The following is a 15,998-nucleotide window of genomic DNA, read 5'->3' as shown; positions in this document are numbered from 1 at the left end:
AAAAAATAAAAAAATTCAGAACATTTAAACAATATTGTCAAGAAAATTGGGTCCTATTCTGGTGCAGCCAAGCATTCTCTTGTCGAGCGTGATGGTGATCTCACACTTTAATTTTTTTGGAATAGAAAAAGTCCATTATCCCGCAAGAGGAGGCAGTTGGCATAAGCGCCTTATGTTATGAGATGCATACAGGAAATTAAATAAACTAAAGGTATAAATCACAAAAATGACCTTTTTATATCAATTGAAGTCTTGTTATTTGTATTATTACCTCTGTCAACTGATTCGTATGTCTGTTCTCCTTAAACACCTGTTATTCATCTTTTGTTAATCACAGGTTTCTGTGATTGGTCCTGGCTAGTTTAAAAAGAGACTATTATTATTCTTGCTATACTATGGTTAAGGGCATCCTGGATTCCAGAAACACGTCAGTTTTTTACGCTGTTTTTCTTTTTTTTTGGCTTGCTAAATAAAATCCTTGTTTTATTGAGCCGCTGAAAGTGTTGCTCTCCCTCTTTCTTCCTTAGGAGGGACGATTCTATTGACAGATTCCCTTTAACCCCTTCACCCCAAAGCCTGTTTTCACCTAAGTGACAGGGCCAATTTTTACAATTCTGACCACTGTCACTTTATGAGGTCATAACTCTGAAACGTTTCAACGGATCATGGTGATTCTGACATTGTTTTCTCGTGACATATTGTACTTCATGATAGTGGTAAAATTTCTTCGATATGACTTGCATTTATTTGTGAAAAAAACAAAAATTTGTCGGAAATTATGAAAATTTAGCAATTTTCAAACTCTTAGTTTTTATGCCCTTAAATTAGAGAGTTATATCACATACTATAGTTAATAAACAACATTTCCCACATGTCTGCTTTACAGCAGCACAATTTTGGAAACATAATTTTTTTTTGTTAGGACGTTATAAGGGTTAAAAGTTGACCAGCGATTTCTCATTTTTGCAACAAAATTTGCAAAACCATTTTTTTATGGACCACCTCACACTTGAAGTGACTTTGAGGGGTCTATATGACAGAATATGCCCAAAAGTGACACCATTCTAAAAACTGCACCCCTCAAGGTACTCAAAACCACATTCAAAAAGTTTATTAACCCTTCAGGTGCTTCACAGGAATTTTTTGAATGTTTAAATAAATTGAACATTTAACTTTTTTTTCACAAAATTTTTACTTCAGGTCCAATTTGTTTCATTTTACCAAGGGTAACAGGGGAAATTGGACCACAAAAGTCGTTGTACAATTTGTCCTGAGTACGCCAATACCCCATATGTGGGGGTAAACCACTGTTTGGGCACATGGCAGAGCTCGGAAGGGAAGGAGCGCCATTTGACTTTTCAATGCAAGATTTGCTGGAATTGAGATCGGAGCCCATGTCACGATTGGAGAGCCCCTGATGTGCCTAAACAGTGGAAACCCCCACAAGTGACACCATTTTGGAAAGTAGACCCCCTAAGGAACTAATCTATATGTGTGGTGAGCACTTTGAACCTCCAAGTGCTTCACAGAAGTTTATAATGTAGAGCCGTAAAAAAATTTTTATATTAATTTTCACAAAAAATAATATTTTTGCCCCAAATTTTTTATTTTCCCAAGGGTAACAGGATAAATTGGACCCCAAAAGTTTTTGTGCAATTTGTCCTGAGTACGCCGATACTTCATATATATTAGGATAAACCACTGTTTGAGCGCATGGCAGAGCTCGGAAGGGAAGGAGCGCCATTTGACTTTTCAATGCAAAATTGGCTGGAATTGAGATCGGACGCCATGTCGCATTTGGAAAGCCCCTGACGTGCCTTAACAGTGGAAACCCCCCACAAGTGACCCCATTTTGGAAAGAAGACCCCCTAAGGAACTTATCTAGATGTGTGGTGAGCACTTTTAACCCCCAATTGTTTCACTAAAGTTTAGAATGTAGCATTGTGAAAATTAAAATATAATTTTTTCTTTCCACAAAATGATGTTTTAGCCCACAATTTTTTTTTCCCAAGGGTAACAGGAGAAATTGGACCACAAATGTTATTGTCCAATTTGTCCTGAGTATGCTGATACCCCACATGTGAGGGGGAACCACCGTTTGAGTGCATGGCAGAGCTCGGAAGGGAAGGAGCACCGTTTGAAATGCAGACTTAGATGGAATGGACTGCAGGTGTCATGTTGCATTTGCAGAGCCCCTGATGTACCTAAACAGTAGAAACCCACCACAAGTGACCCCATATTGGAAACTAGACCCCCCAAGGAACTTATCTAGATGTGTTGTGAGAGCTTTGAACCAACAAGTGTTTCACTACAGTTTATAACGCAGAGCCGTGAAAATAAAAAATATTTTTTTTTCCACGAAAATGATATTTTAGCCCCCACGTTTTTATTTTCCCAAGGGTAACAGGACAAATTAGACCTCAAAAGTTGTTGTCCAACTTGTCCTGAGAACGCTGATACCCCATATGTTGGGGGGAACCACTGTTTGGGTGCACGGCAGAGCTCGGAAGGGAAGGAGCGCCATTTGAAATGCAGACTTAGATGGATTGGTCTGCAGGCGTCATGTTGCATTTGCAGAGCCCCTGATGTACCTAAACAGTAGAAACCCCCCACAAGTGACCCCATATTGGAAACGCAGCACGGACCGGATAGATATACCTGCACGTAGCATGTAAGTTTACATCCATTTGCATATTAGCCTGATGGCGTTTGGGCTGCTATTTATAGGGTTCAGTATTTAAGGCAGTAAGCTGGTAAATGTCAATTTTACATGTACGCTAGCACTTTTTAGTGATTTGCAGTTCCATTTAGACTGCTTTTCTTTAGCACTGAGCACTTTATTTGTGACTTCGGTACATGTTTATCAATTGGTTGTATATATGTTTTTTCCAGCGCCTTTGTTTCATAGCCCATGCCATTGTATGGCAATTTTTCTATTGTTTTTCATGCTGGTCCGTTGCTGTTTGTTTTTATTGAGTTTTTTTGTTTCTATATATCCGTTGGGCTTATCATATTTTGTTCTTTATTGTTTCTTTAATAAAATATTGTTATACAATTTTTATCTTCGTATGCCTCGGTTTTTCTCCTTTCTTTTCTGGGGAAATGAGTATATTATTAAACGTCTTTGAGGTTTATTTGTGCTAATTTTGGATTGTGGTTGAATATACCTGTATGATAATAAAGCGTTGTTTTTTGCCTTGTTTTTTGCCTTGTTTTTTATTTTGCGGTGTTTACTGAAGGGGTTAACTAGTGGGATAGTTTTATAGAGCGGGTCGTTACGGACGCGGCGATACCAAATATGTGTACATTTATTGTTTTTTTTTAATTTACATACATAAATGGATTTGTTGGGAAATGGTTTTTTTTTTTTTATTTGGGGATTTTTTTTTTTTTTTTTTTTTTACACATTCTAATTTTTTTTTTTTTACTTTCTAAAATTGTCCCAGGGTGGGACATCTCTCTATTAGATCAGATCGTTGATCTGACACTGCATAGCACACTGTCAGATCAACGATCTGACAGGCAGTTTAGCTGGCTTTCCAGCGCCTGCTCTCAGCAGGCGCCGGCTAGCCAGGTCATTTCATGACCCGGAAGGAGTCCGGCAGCCATCTTGGATCCGGGGACTCCTTCCGGGTCACCGGAGCAACGCGATCTCATTGCGTTGCTCCGGTGGGAGAGCGCAGGGAGCCCCCGTCCCTGCGCGATCCCCCTCTATGCCGCTGTCATTACTGACAGCGGCATCAGAGGGGTTAAATGCCCGAAATCGGCAATAGCGCCGATCGTGGGCATTGCTGCGGGGTGTCAGCTGTCATATACAGCTGACACCCGCACCCGATTACCGCGGCGCTCAGCGCTAGACCGCGGTGATCGGTGCGCCGTACTAGTACTGCTGCTGGCACAAATGCAGTGCCGGCAGCGCAGTACTAGTACGGCGCATGGCGCGAAGGGGTTAAAGTCTACAGCTAACAACATTGAATCACTATACATATATATATATATATTTATATATATGGTGCAAGCAACAGCAGAGGTATGGATATATATATATATATATATATATATAAATATATAATATTATATTTTCAGAGAACATATGACTTGTATACAACTGTATACCACATTGAGGGGAGATTGCCTGCTGGCTTAATGTACCGTTAAGTGATACATGAGCATTTATCTACACAGGCCATGCTCCTCATTAATCATTACCCATAATCATATCTAATTGTTTTACATGAAATCATTCACATAAAACATGAAATGTCTTTACTTACGTGAATAAAACAAAGTGAGAATGAACATTCCAGCTCAGCGTAATAGGTGACCATTAATGCATGAGTCACTAAAACATAATTACTAATTTGTTTCCTCTCCTCCAGCAGTTATAGGAACAAGCTTATTTTATTGCATTTTAGATTCACAAAAAAATATTTCTCCATGTATGACAAATATAAAATCTAATTGTGAATTTTACAGCCGGGCACGTTAGTAGGACTGTAATTTATTAATGCAGTAACAGAAATCATCTCTGTATTAAAAAAGCAAATATGTAGTTTCAAGGTCATCATACTAAGTCAGAAATTCAGCCTAACCAGTAAAAATATTAATCATTTTGCATTTGGCACAGTAAGACCAGCATTATAAGTAGAAGTGTAGAAGCGTTGGCTCTATAAAGAATAACTATCACCTGTCTGTCCCTTTAAAAAAAAACTGTTCTCAGTCTCAGACTCATGTTTTGCTATATATAAATTAGTTAAAAAAAAATTCTCTAATGTTTCTAGCCAAATTCGGATCCAAATTTACAGCTCGTAGGATGCCAGGAAAAAGAGTATGATCCCAGAATCCTCCATGGTTCTCCCTCATGCCAGAATTGGGGTGTTATCTTGTAATGATGAGATTTTAATTAAATCAGTACTGCCGCACCCTTTGCTAAGCAGTAAAGATAAATTTTGGTAAAATTTTATGAAAATCAGCATTTGCTAAAATGCGTATTTTTGTAATTCTCTTCGATGCAGATTGGGCACCATTTTGATGAATGTTAAAGGGCCATTAAAAGGTTAAAAGTAATGGGAGTACTTACATTACTGCTCACCACTCTGGCCCCCCGTTCATCACTGACCCTCATTCAGTTCTTGTTGCATCATCTACCTGTCACTGCGAGAACCATTCTGGTCGTCTTTACAGCTGGACGTCCCAGCCTAGCATGAAGAGGCCCAAGATTTCAGTGCTTATGGCTGTGATAAGGAACAGATGGAGGATGGTGAGAAGTGGATGGGCTTGAGAGGCGAGTGGTAAAGTGAGGTAAAAATAAGCATTTTTTTTACATCTTATATTTCTTATGCTCGGGAATCTGGACAGACCTGAGAGCATAAAAAGGGACATTAGATTCACAGATTATTTTCTGGGAAAATCCCTTTAAATTTAGATCCGCTCATCTCTACTAATCGGTAAAAAGAGTGGTTAGTGATTGGTAACTGCATAGCAAATCATGTTTTCCACTTAAAGGGTATAAATACTGGAACCAACAGACATGACACGTTCATTGCAAATGTCCCTTCTAGACCTCGAATGCTACAGGCAAAGATCTTGACAGAATCAACATGGAAATTGACCAGAGATGCAAATCTTAGGTCAGCATGCTAAATTATGTGATGTATCGGTATATATTTCAGTCTGTTCGGTGGGGAAGTTAAAATTTGCAACAAATCTCATTTGACACAAATTTAGCTGTGGATCTTCACCAAAATCTTCCACGTCTGAAAAAAAAACATTACAAAGATGAAATTAAAAAAAAAAAAAAAATAACACTATATCACCTGACTATTTCTGAGGCTTCTGTACCTGGTCCGCTGCTGGTCTCTTTATCTATATGTCTTGGCCTCCTGTGTTACCGTCTTGTCCAATTTGACCACAGTCACATGGAGTGTGACAACATCATGAAAGACTGGGTTGTAGAGAGACAAGGAAAGTACCATGCAAGGAAGCTATAGAACAGCGAAGGGTAATCATTTTTTTTACTGTTTTTTTCTGCGGCTTCAAATTTTCACCAATATATGTACAATTTGGTGTGGATTTGCCAATGTTGATGTCTTCATAGCTTTTTCACGAAATTACTATTGAGGTTTTCCAAAGTAATTCCTTCCCATGTGAGCATACCCTAAAGGTCAACACAACCCCACCAAAACTACTCATAACACACATTCTTTATGCTCGTAGATGAACCATTGCATCCTTTTCACTAATGGTGCATGCAATCTATTGTTTTAGACCATTTAATAAAAACAATTTTGAAATGAGATGTTCATAATATATTGCTTTTTTTAGTGATACAGAAAGTACAGAAAAGGGAGCAAATCTTTAGGAGAATATTAAGTCTGACATTAAAAATACAACTAATTCTATAATCATAATATATTTATATTTTTATTAATATTTATCATGCTAAATAAAAAATAGCAGATTTATAAGGCTTTGTACTAAGCCTTCGTATAAGGGCTTGCTCACTCTTGTGATGTACGGTAAATAGACGAGTGCAATTCGATGAAAGATTGTATTGCACTAGGTTCAATGTTAAACTATGGGGCAGGTCACATCTGCGATTATTTTCTCATGCTGTTTCGGCATGCAAAAACAATAGCAGCATGCTGCGCTTGCATCCAAGAATCGGATCGCGCGCACACATACAAGTCTATGGGTGCGTGTGAAACATCACACTGCACCCAGATATCACCCGAATAAAGTGCAATTTCCACAGACACCGGAAATAGAGGAGATGTAGAAATTACTTTCTCCATCTCCTTCATACCTGTGCTGTGAGTCTCTCTTGCAAGAGGATCGGATAACAGAGCACTGACACTTGGCTCACACTGGCAGCAGAGCTGGAGCCGAGTGTCATTAGTATCTCACATCCAATGCTCCCACGTCGGCTGCCATGTGCTATTGTGACTCCGGCTTAAAGGTACCTTCACACTCAGCAACTTTACAACGAGAACGACAACGATCCGTGATGTTGCAGCGTCCTGGATGGCGATCTCGTTGTGTTTGACATGCAGCAGCGATCTGGATCCCGCTGTGATATCGCTGGTCGGAGCTAGAAGTCCAGAACTTTATTTGGTCGTCAGGTCGGTGTGTATGGTCATGTTTGACAGCAAAAGCAACGATGCCAGCAATGTTTTACATGGAGCTAACAACCAGCGAGAACGATAAGTGAGTCGCCGTTACGTCACTGGATCGCTCCTGCATCGTTCTCGTGTTGCCGTGTTTGACGTCTCTACAGCGACCTAAACAGCGACGCTGCAGCGATCGGCTCGTTGTCTATATCGCTACATCGTCGCTGAGTGTGACGGTACCTTAAGTGTTATATTCCTTGCTATAAAGTCTTCCACTTCCCTAATTGTAATATAACTTGCTAAAAATGCTTTGTGGCATCAATGAAGTGTTGGTGACAGCATGGCTCGGACCTCATTTTATCATGACATAGGTAAATCCTTGCATTGCACAAGTGGAATATCCCAAAAGAGAAAGAACAGCAAGCATTACATGTCGAATGAAAACCAAATTATACAAATGTTATTTTACTGGCCTTCAGTGGACTTGCAAGAAAAAGATGATGAAGATTGACTTTTCATCATAAATAATGTATGCTATACTTCCATTTGTATATCCCTCTTGCATTGAGTTTTGTCAATTTTCTCACACATACAGATCCCTTCACTGGCAATATTTTAATTAGACAACATGAGAGTTGTTACTCGTGTTCTGTGCTTATTTTTAAAGAATCACTAGTTCTAGGCAATGCTAAAGATCTGAGGAAATTGCTACACGAGTATCAGATTTTGCTTCTATTCCATAAAAATAATGAATCAATGTCTAAAAATTTAAATGGAAATGTTGAGGAGATATGTTAGTTTATAATAGGGCTACATGTATGGCAACAATAAAAATCAGTTGACTTGTGCAATTTGATTTCTGTCAAACAAAACCAAGATACAATGCTAGATCGATTGCAGAATGGACATCAACAGCACCTGATGGACATTGTAGACATATAACGGGGTCCACTGGATTCCATCGTGTTTACGGTTCTATCAAACCAAAAAGTTACAATTTCCCTCAAATGTGATGGAATCTGTAATGGAATTCCTATCACAAATGTGAACATACCCTAACAAATCAAATGAACTTCTGACAGCTTTGTTGTGACTATGGATCTGCTAACTCCCTATTTCATAAATCTATACTAATTACTGGCTTTTCCTGACTTACATTTGTTAGCTTTCTCTGACAATAAATCAAGGTGAGGAAATCCTAATATCAGTCTCAATATATAGAATCATATCCGACTGAATCAACAGCCTTTCTTGAAAATTATATTACAGTTAATATGTAATAGATTCGGTGAGAGGTTGTTGATCCAGGGAGCTAGTCTGATTACTGTATGTGGAGTCAGGAACAATTTTTTCCACCAATATGAGGTAACCAGCATCTGACTCATGGGTTTTTCACCTTCCTATGGATCAACATGTTAGGTTATAGGTTGAACTCGATGAACTTGTGTATGAAACTATGAAACACATGGACTCATGATGCACACTTGTGTTACATATGGTAAGATATAATTAATTAGTATGCTTCTTACTATAGATTACTTTGTAAACTGTATAATCATGTTATATACCAGTCAACGATAACACAATAGCAATGCATATTGTATATATTTAAATCAGTGATCTGCTACCTATAGCTCACATAAAAATTAAATACTAAGAGGTGAGCTGATCGATCCATGGAAGATTGAGTTTAAGTAATATTTCTTGAAATTTGTGGTTCTATATGATTTCAATTACTTTGTGATTCGGTTTTCAAGGTTTGAAGAAAAAAATGCCTGTTTGAGTCGTAAAGAGTCGGCAAATGTTAGAAAAACAAAACAATAACATAATATTCACGCCACCACTTACTTCTCCGGGTGCCAGACCATTTGCTGCCCACTGTAGTGTCTTTAGGGATTATCTTTCAGCTGTTGCATGCCTCATCTGCCTGTTATAAAATATAGGCCACGACTTTCACTATTATCCATCGTAATATCTAGATGTCATGATGTCACCAAATGCACTGTGACATTACAATGCACAATGACCCCAAAGTCCTGGTCTAGACATAAAGTCCAAGTCAATAATGAAGAATAGGCAAAAGAGGTGTGCGACAACTGAAAGATGAGACCCTGAGTATCAGTCTATGGATATCGAGCAGCACGGTGGCCGGAGAGGTGAGCATTAAAGTATTGTGTTTTTTGCTTTCACATCTTATGTTTATTATGATATGTGTCAGGATTCGAACCCAGCTGCTATTGTGCACCTGGTGGAAGCTCTTCAACCTTAGCTATTTAGCTTGCTGGACAGTTCCGTGCTAACCTAGAGACTTGTACCTGTGTAGTTCCTGATTATTTACACCCTGAAATCCTGATTGCCTCTATCCTGATTGAACACTCTATCTGTTCCTTGCGAGATTATTGTGCTACCAGCCCTATTCTAGCTTCCTTTCACCTGCTCCTTCATTCTAAGATTACATTGCTGCTCCTGTGTACTGACTCCTTTGCTACCCCTGACTACGCTACATGCTGCTTCTTTAACCCCTTTTTGACATTACACGTACTATCCCGTCGAAGTGGGGTGGGCCCGTATTACCACCGACGGGATAGTATGTCATATGCGATCGGCCGAGCTCACGGGGGGAGCGCGACCGATCGCGGCCAGGTGTCAGCTATCGCAGCTGACATCTGGCACTATGTGCCAGTGTGCCAGGAGCGGTCACGGACCACCCCCAGCACATTAACCCCTGGCACACTGCGATCAAACATGATCACAGTATTCCAGCGGTATAGGGAAGCATTGCACAGGGAGGGGGCTCCCTGTGTGCTTCTCTGAGACCCTCGGAGCAATGCGATGATCGCGTTGCTCCGAGGGTCTCTTACCTCCTCCGTGCAGCAGTCCCGGATCCAAAATGGCCACGGGGCTGCATCCGGTTCCTGCAGGGAGGTGGCTTCACAGCGCCTGCTCAGAGCAGGCGCCGGGAAGCCTCTCTGCACTGCACGTCAGATCGCTGATCTGACACAGTGCACAGCAAAGTGTCAGATCAGCAATCTTACACTATAACATGATGTCCCCCTGGGGAAATGTTATAGTGTAAAAAAAAATTCACATGTGTAAAATTTTTTAAAAAGAATCCTAAAAATGTGCAAAAAAATTTAAAAAAAATTCCTAAAAAAAAAAATATCGTTCCTATAAATACATTTCTTTATTCAAATAAAAAAAACAAATGCAGAACGGTATAAACCGTATAAACCGTATAAACGCATCCCCCAAAAGAAATTCATGAATAGCTGGTTTTTAGTCATTCTGCCTTACAAAAATCGGAATAAAAAATGATCAAAAAATGTCACGCGCCCGAAAATGTTACCAATAAAAACGACAACTTGTGGGGGGTTTCTACTGTTTAGGTACATTAGGGCTCTGCAAATGCAATGTGACGCCTGCAGACCAATCCATCTAAGTCTGCATTCCAAGTGATGCTTCTTCCTTTCCGAGCTCTGCCATGCGCTTAAACGGTGGTTTCCCCCACATATGGGGTATCAGCGTACTCAGGACAAATTGGACAACATCTTTTGGGGTCCAAATTCAACTGTTACCTGTGGAAAAATACAAAACTGGGGGCTAAAAAAATTTTTTGGGAAAAAAAGATTCTTAATTTTCATGGCTCTGCGTTATAAACTGTAGTGAAACACTTGAGGGTTCAAAGCTCTCACAACACATCTAGATAATTTCCTTAGGGGTCTATTTTCCAATATGGGGTCACTTGTGGGGGGCTTCTACTGTTTAGGTACATTAGGGGCTCTGCAAACGCAATGTGACGCCTGCAGACCATTCCATCTAAGTCTGCATTCCAAATGGCGCTCCTTCCCTTTCAAGCCCTCCCATGCGCCCAAACAGTGGTTCCCCCCACATATGGGGTATTAGCGTACTCAGGACAAATTGGACAACAACTTCTGTGTCCAATTCTTCCTGTTACCCTTGAGAAAATACAAAACTGGGGGCTAAAGGATAATTTTTGTGGGGAAAAAATAAGTTTTATTTTCACGGCTCTGCGTTATAAACTGTAGTGAAACACTTGGGGGTTCAAAGCTCTCACAACACATCTAGATGAGTTCCTTAGGGGGTCTACATGCAAAATTATGTCACTTGTGGGGGGTTTCAATGTTTAGGCACATCAGTGGCTCTCTAAACGCAACATGGCGTCCCATCTCAATTCCAGTCAATTTTGAATTGAAAAGTCAAATGGGGCTCCTTCCCTTCCGACCCCTGCCATGCACCCAAACAGTGGTTTACCCCCACATATGGGATACCAGCGTACTCAGGACAAATTGTACAACAACTTTAGTGGAACAATTTCTTCTCTTACCCTTGGGAAAATAAAAAATTGGGGGCAAAAAAATCATTTTTGTGAAAAAATATGATTTTTTATTTTTACGGCTATGCATTATAAAATTCTGTGAAGCACTTGGTGGGTCAAAGTGCTCAACACATATCTTGATAAGTTCGTTAGGGGGTCTACTTTCCCAAATGGTGTCACTTGTGGGGGGTTTCAATGTTTAGGCACATCAGGGGCTCTCCAAACGCAGCATGGCGTCCCATCTCAATTCCAGTCAATTTTGCATTGAAAAGTCAAATGGCGCTCCTTTGCTTCCAAGCTCTGCCATGCGCCCAAACAGTGGTTTACCCCTACATATGGGGTATCAGCGTACTCAGGACAAATTGTACAACAACTTTTGGGGTCCATTTTGTCCTGTTACCCTTGGTAAAATAAAACAAATTGGAGCTGAAGTAAATTTTTTGTGGAAAAAAGTTAAATGTTCATTTTTAGTTAAATATTCCAAAAATTCCTGTGAAACACCTGAAGGGTTAGTAAACTTCTTGAATGTGGTTTTCAGCACCTTGAGGGGTGCAGGTTTTAGAATGTTGCCACACTTGGTTATTTTCTATCATATAGATCCCTCAAAATGACTTCAAATGAGATGTGGTCCCTAAAAAAAATGGTGTTGTAAAAATGAGAAATTACTGGTCAAATTTAACCCTTTTAACTCCCTAACAAAAAAAAAATTTGGTTCTAAAATTGTGCTGATGTAAAGTAGACATATGGAAATGTTAAGTATTTTGTGTGACATATCTCTGTGATTTAATTGCATAAAAATTCAAAGTTGGAAAATTTTAAAAATTTTCACCAAATTTCCATTTTTTCGCAAATAAATGCAGGTAATATCAAAGAAATTTTATCACTATCATGAAGTACAATATGTCACGAAAAAACTTTGTCAGAATCACCGGGATCCGTTGAAGCGTTCCAGAATTATAACCTCATAAATTGACAGTGGTCAGAATTGTAAAAATTGGCCTGGCCATTAACGTGCAAACCACCCTTCAGGGTAAAGGGGTTAAACTACATTATTGCTCCTGTCTACCGACTCCTTGGCTATTCCTGACTACATAGTCTATGATTATTAGTGAAAGAAAATTGTTAAGAAAGTCGATAGTGTAAGAATGGGATGCTGCATGCAGTTTCAAATATTTTTCTTATGGATTAGTGTGAACATGGCTTCATGTAGACTACGCAATTTCCAATAGTGGACTCCCATGACTTTGTGACACTTATCAGGGTTGAGCCAATCTTTGCATAGCCATAACTCCCTGTTCATTGTTACGTCATTACCCTACAGGTCACAGTTCGTATCTTATTTTCCTTGTGACATGGTGGGTTGAGACTGCATGGCATTCACTCACGCCTTAAGAGGCTTTATAGTTTGTGCTTTGGTTTGCCAATGCACCAAATAAAATTTTAAAGCACACCCTGTTCCTAATGGGTTTGTTATACATTTTATGTTTTTGCGCTACACTTTGACACAGAATAACAGAGAGCATAATTGACCTTCCTTTAAATATATGCTAAGTGCACCTTTTTGCTTAATCCCATATTATATCATGTAAGTGAAAAAGTGATTGACAGATATCTTCCGTACATCCTATAAGGAATGCATCCAGTGGTACAAGCATTAAAGTGTCAGCCTTATTAACGCCAAATACTCAGTGCTTAGCTGCACTAACCCACACATGATGTTACTTGAGGATGTGATTTTGGCAACGTGTGCTGTACTTTGAAGGTGAAAAGCAAAACAAGAATTCAAATCACTGTAGAAAATGTGTGCTGGAAATATCACGACATTTACAAGTCCGCCGAAAACAAACCAAATGCAGCAGAGCACTTCTAAAATATGCAGTTTTCAATCATTTATTTAGTATAATTATAACATTTCATGTACAGTATGGGTCAGGTTCGATTTAACGATGGCACCTTGACTATTTTTTTTTTAAGAGTATCATTTTGCTGGTACAGATACTATATGCACAGCAAAATAAATAAATAAATAAATAAAAGGCCAATGACATTGTATAAACCTTCCTTTAACAAAAGTATTCACATAAAAAGATTAAAGGTAAAATATCTAAAAATGTTATTCTCCATTTACATTCAGAACTAAAGTGAGAATTATTCTGGTTACTGCTTCACATAAGAATGTGAATATAGCCTACACAGCTGCATTGGTTCTGTCCAGTGCATTATGTCTCCTATGGACCTGGGAAATTTAAGGTATGTGCACATATTCCAGATTATGCACAGATTTTTCGTGTTTTTTGCGCGTTTTTTGGTGGCAAAAACTCTTAAAAAATGCATACATTAAGCATCCCATCATTTTTAATGGTTTCTGCAATTTTTGTGCACACATTGCATTTTTTTCCGCCAAAAAAAGCATGCGGAAAAGTACGCAGCATGTTCATTAATTTTGCGGATTTTATGTTGATTTCCCACTATATTATTGCATTTGGAACCTCCGGAAAAAATCACAAAAAATCAGCGAAAATCTGCACAAAAACCGCACAAAATAAGCAATAAAAACGCAACAAAAACACGTGCAGAATTCCTGCGGAAAACCTCAGGATTTTCTCAGGAAATTTCTGCATACTTTCCGGACGTGTGCACATAGCCTTAAGGTCCATTTCAAGCGAGGCTTAGTGCAATTAGTAAGTGGAGCTTAACAATTAGAGGCGGGGCTTTGCTTCTGCAAGTTTGAGCTAGTTGAAAGCTATCATGGGATATGGTATTTATTCCAGTGTCACTGACTCTCTACTAATACATATATAATGTGGCTTTGATAAAGGTGCACATGTGGTGACTATTGATGTTTGACGGATGTACAGTATGTGTCCAAAGTATATATGTGCAATTCTCGTGTTTGTGCAATGTATAGTGTGTCTAATGTGTGCAGTCTGCTAACGTGACCTGTCTGATGTGTGTTTGTGTGTTGTGAACACTGTGCTTGTGTGACGTCTCTGACATGTGCTTGCGTGACGTCTCTGACATGTGCTTATGTGACGTCCCTGACATGTCACACAAGCACATGTCAGAGACGTCACATAAGCACATGTCAGGGACGTCACATAAGCACATGTCAGAGACGTCACACAAGCACATGTCAGAGACGTCACATAAGCACATGTCAGGGACGTCACATAAGCACATGTCAGAGACGTCACACAAGCACATGTCAGGGACGTCACATAAGCACATGTCAGAGACGTCACACAAGCACATGTCAGAGACGTCACATAAGCACGTCCCTGACATGTGCTTGTGTGACGTCTCAAACGTGCTTGTATGATGTATCTGACATGTGCTTATGTGATGTGCGTGCTGAGTTTGTGTAACGTATTTTAAGTGTGTACTTTGCTTGTGTGACCTTTTTGACATGTGCATTGTACTTGCGTGACATGTCTGACTTTAAGGGAAACACTTGACAATTTGTCACAGCGCCACAACATCTGCAAAGTGAATCGCTTACATGAGAGTGAAGTTTTCTGTAGCAAACAGGTGAGAGCTAATCTTCCTACTACACTGTGAACCCTTAGTTACAGCAGGTCAAGAGAGACTCCAAAGTGAAAAAAACAAGCTTCTACTTTACTGAAAAAATTGGATAAAAGTATGTACAGAAAATAGCAGACCCAGTTCTTAAACAGATTTTTCTGTGAAGATAAGCTATTATTATATATCAACAGGATAGGGGATACGTTTTAGATCATTAGGAGACTTTGTTCTGTCACCCAAATCAAAGCCGGGACATGTCAGCTGTTTTGCACAGCTGACAAATAGTGGCGGGTGGAATCAGGATCCACCCGCCTCTATTAGCTAGTTAAATGCCGCTGTCAAACTCTGACAGCGGCATTTAACACGCCCTTCAGGCAGTCAAGCCGGAAATACGCGCATCGGTGACCCCTGTCACGTGATCGGGGGGGTCATTGGTTTGTCGGGATGACAACCAGAGGTCATGTGCCGGATTGCTATGAGCGCCACCCAGTGGCCGGCGCTCATAGCAATGCTGTAATTCTACTACATAGAGACGATCTGAGCATTGTCTCTATGTAGCAGAGCTATGGCAGCTTCTAGCCGCCCATGGCTATTGAAACATGCCAAAAGTTAAAGTAAAATGTTTTTAAAAATATGAAAAAAATAAAAACATATAAAAGTTAAAATTACCCCCCTTTCGCCCCATTAACCCCTTTCTGACATTAGACGTACTATCCCGTCGAGGTGGGGTGGGCCCCCATGACCACGGACGGGATAGTACGTCCAGCGCGATCGGCGGCGCTCACGGGGGGAGCGCCGCCGATCGCGGCCGGGTGTCAGCTGTTTATCGCAGCTGACATCCGGCACTATGTGCCAGGAGCGGTCACGGACCGCCCCCGGCACATTAACCCCTGGCACACCGCGATCAAAGATGATCGCGATGTGCCGGCGGTATAGGGAAGCTTCCCGCAGGGAGGGGGCTCCCTGCGGGCTTCCCTGAGTTTCCCGCAGCAACGCGATGTGATCGCGTTGCTGCGAGGGTCTCACCTCCC

General features: G+C 40.1%; 1 protein-coding gene across 4 annotated transcripts in view; it reads right to left on the bottom strand.

The window, feature by feature from the left end:
• LINGO2 (leucine rich repeat and Ig domain containing 2) overlaps positions 1–15,998 on the bottom strand; it is a 2,506,396-nt gene that overhangs the window by 192,163 nt on the left and 2,298,235 nt on the right. The window lies entirely within an intron of this gene.

This window comes from Ranitomeya imitator, chromosome 1, assembly GCF_032444005.1.
Source record: "Ranitomeya imitator isolate aRanImi1 chromosome 1, aRanImi1.pri, whole genome shotgun sequence".
Taxonomy (NCBI): domain Eukaryota; kingdom Metazoa; phylum Chordata; class Amphibia; order Anura; family Dendrobatidae; genus Ranitomeya; species Ranitomeya imitator.
The sequence above is the reverse complement of the archived record's forward strand: the minus strand, read 5'-3'. Positions and strand labels throughout refer to the sequence as shown.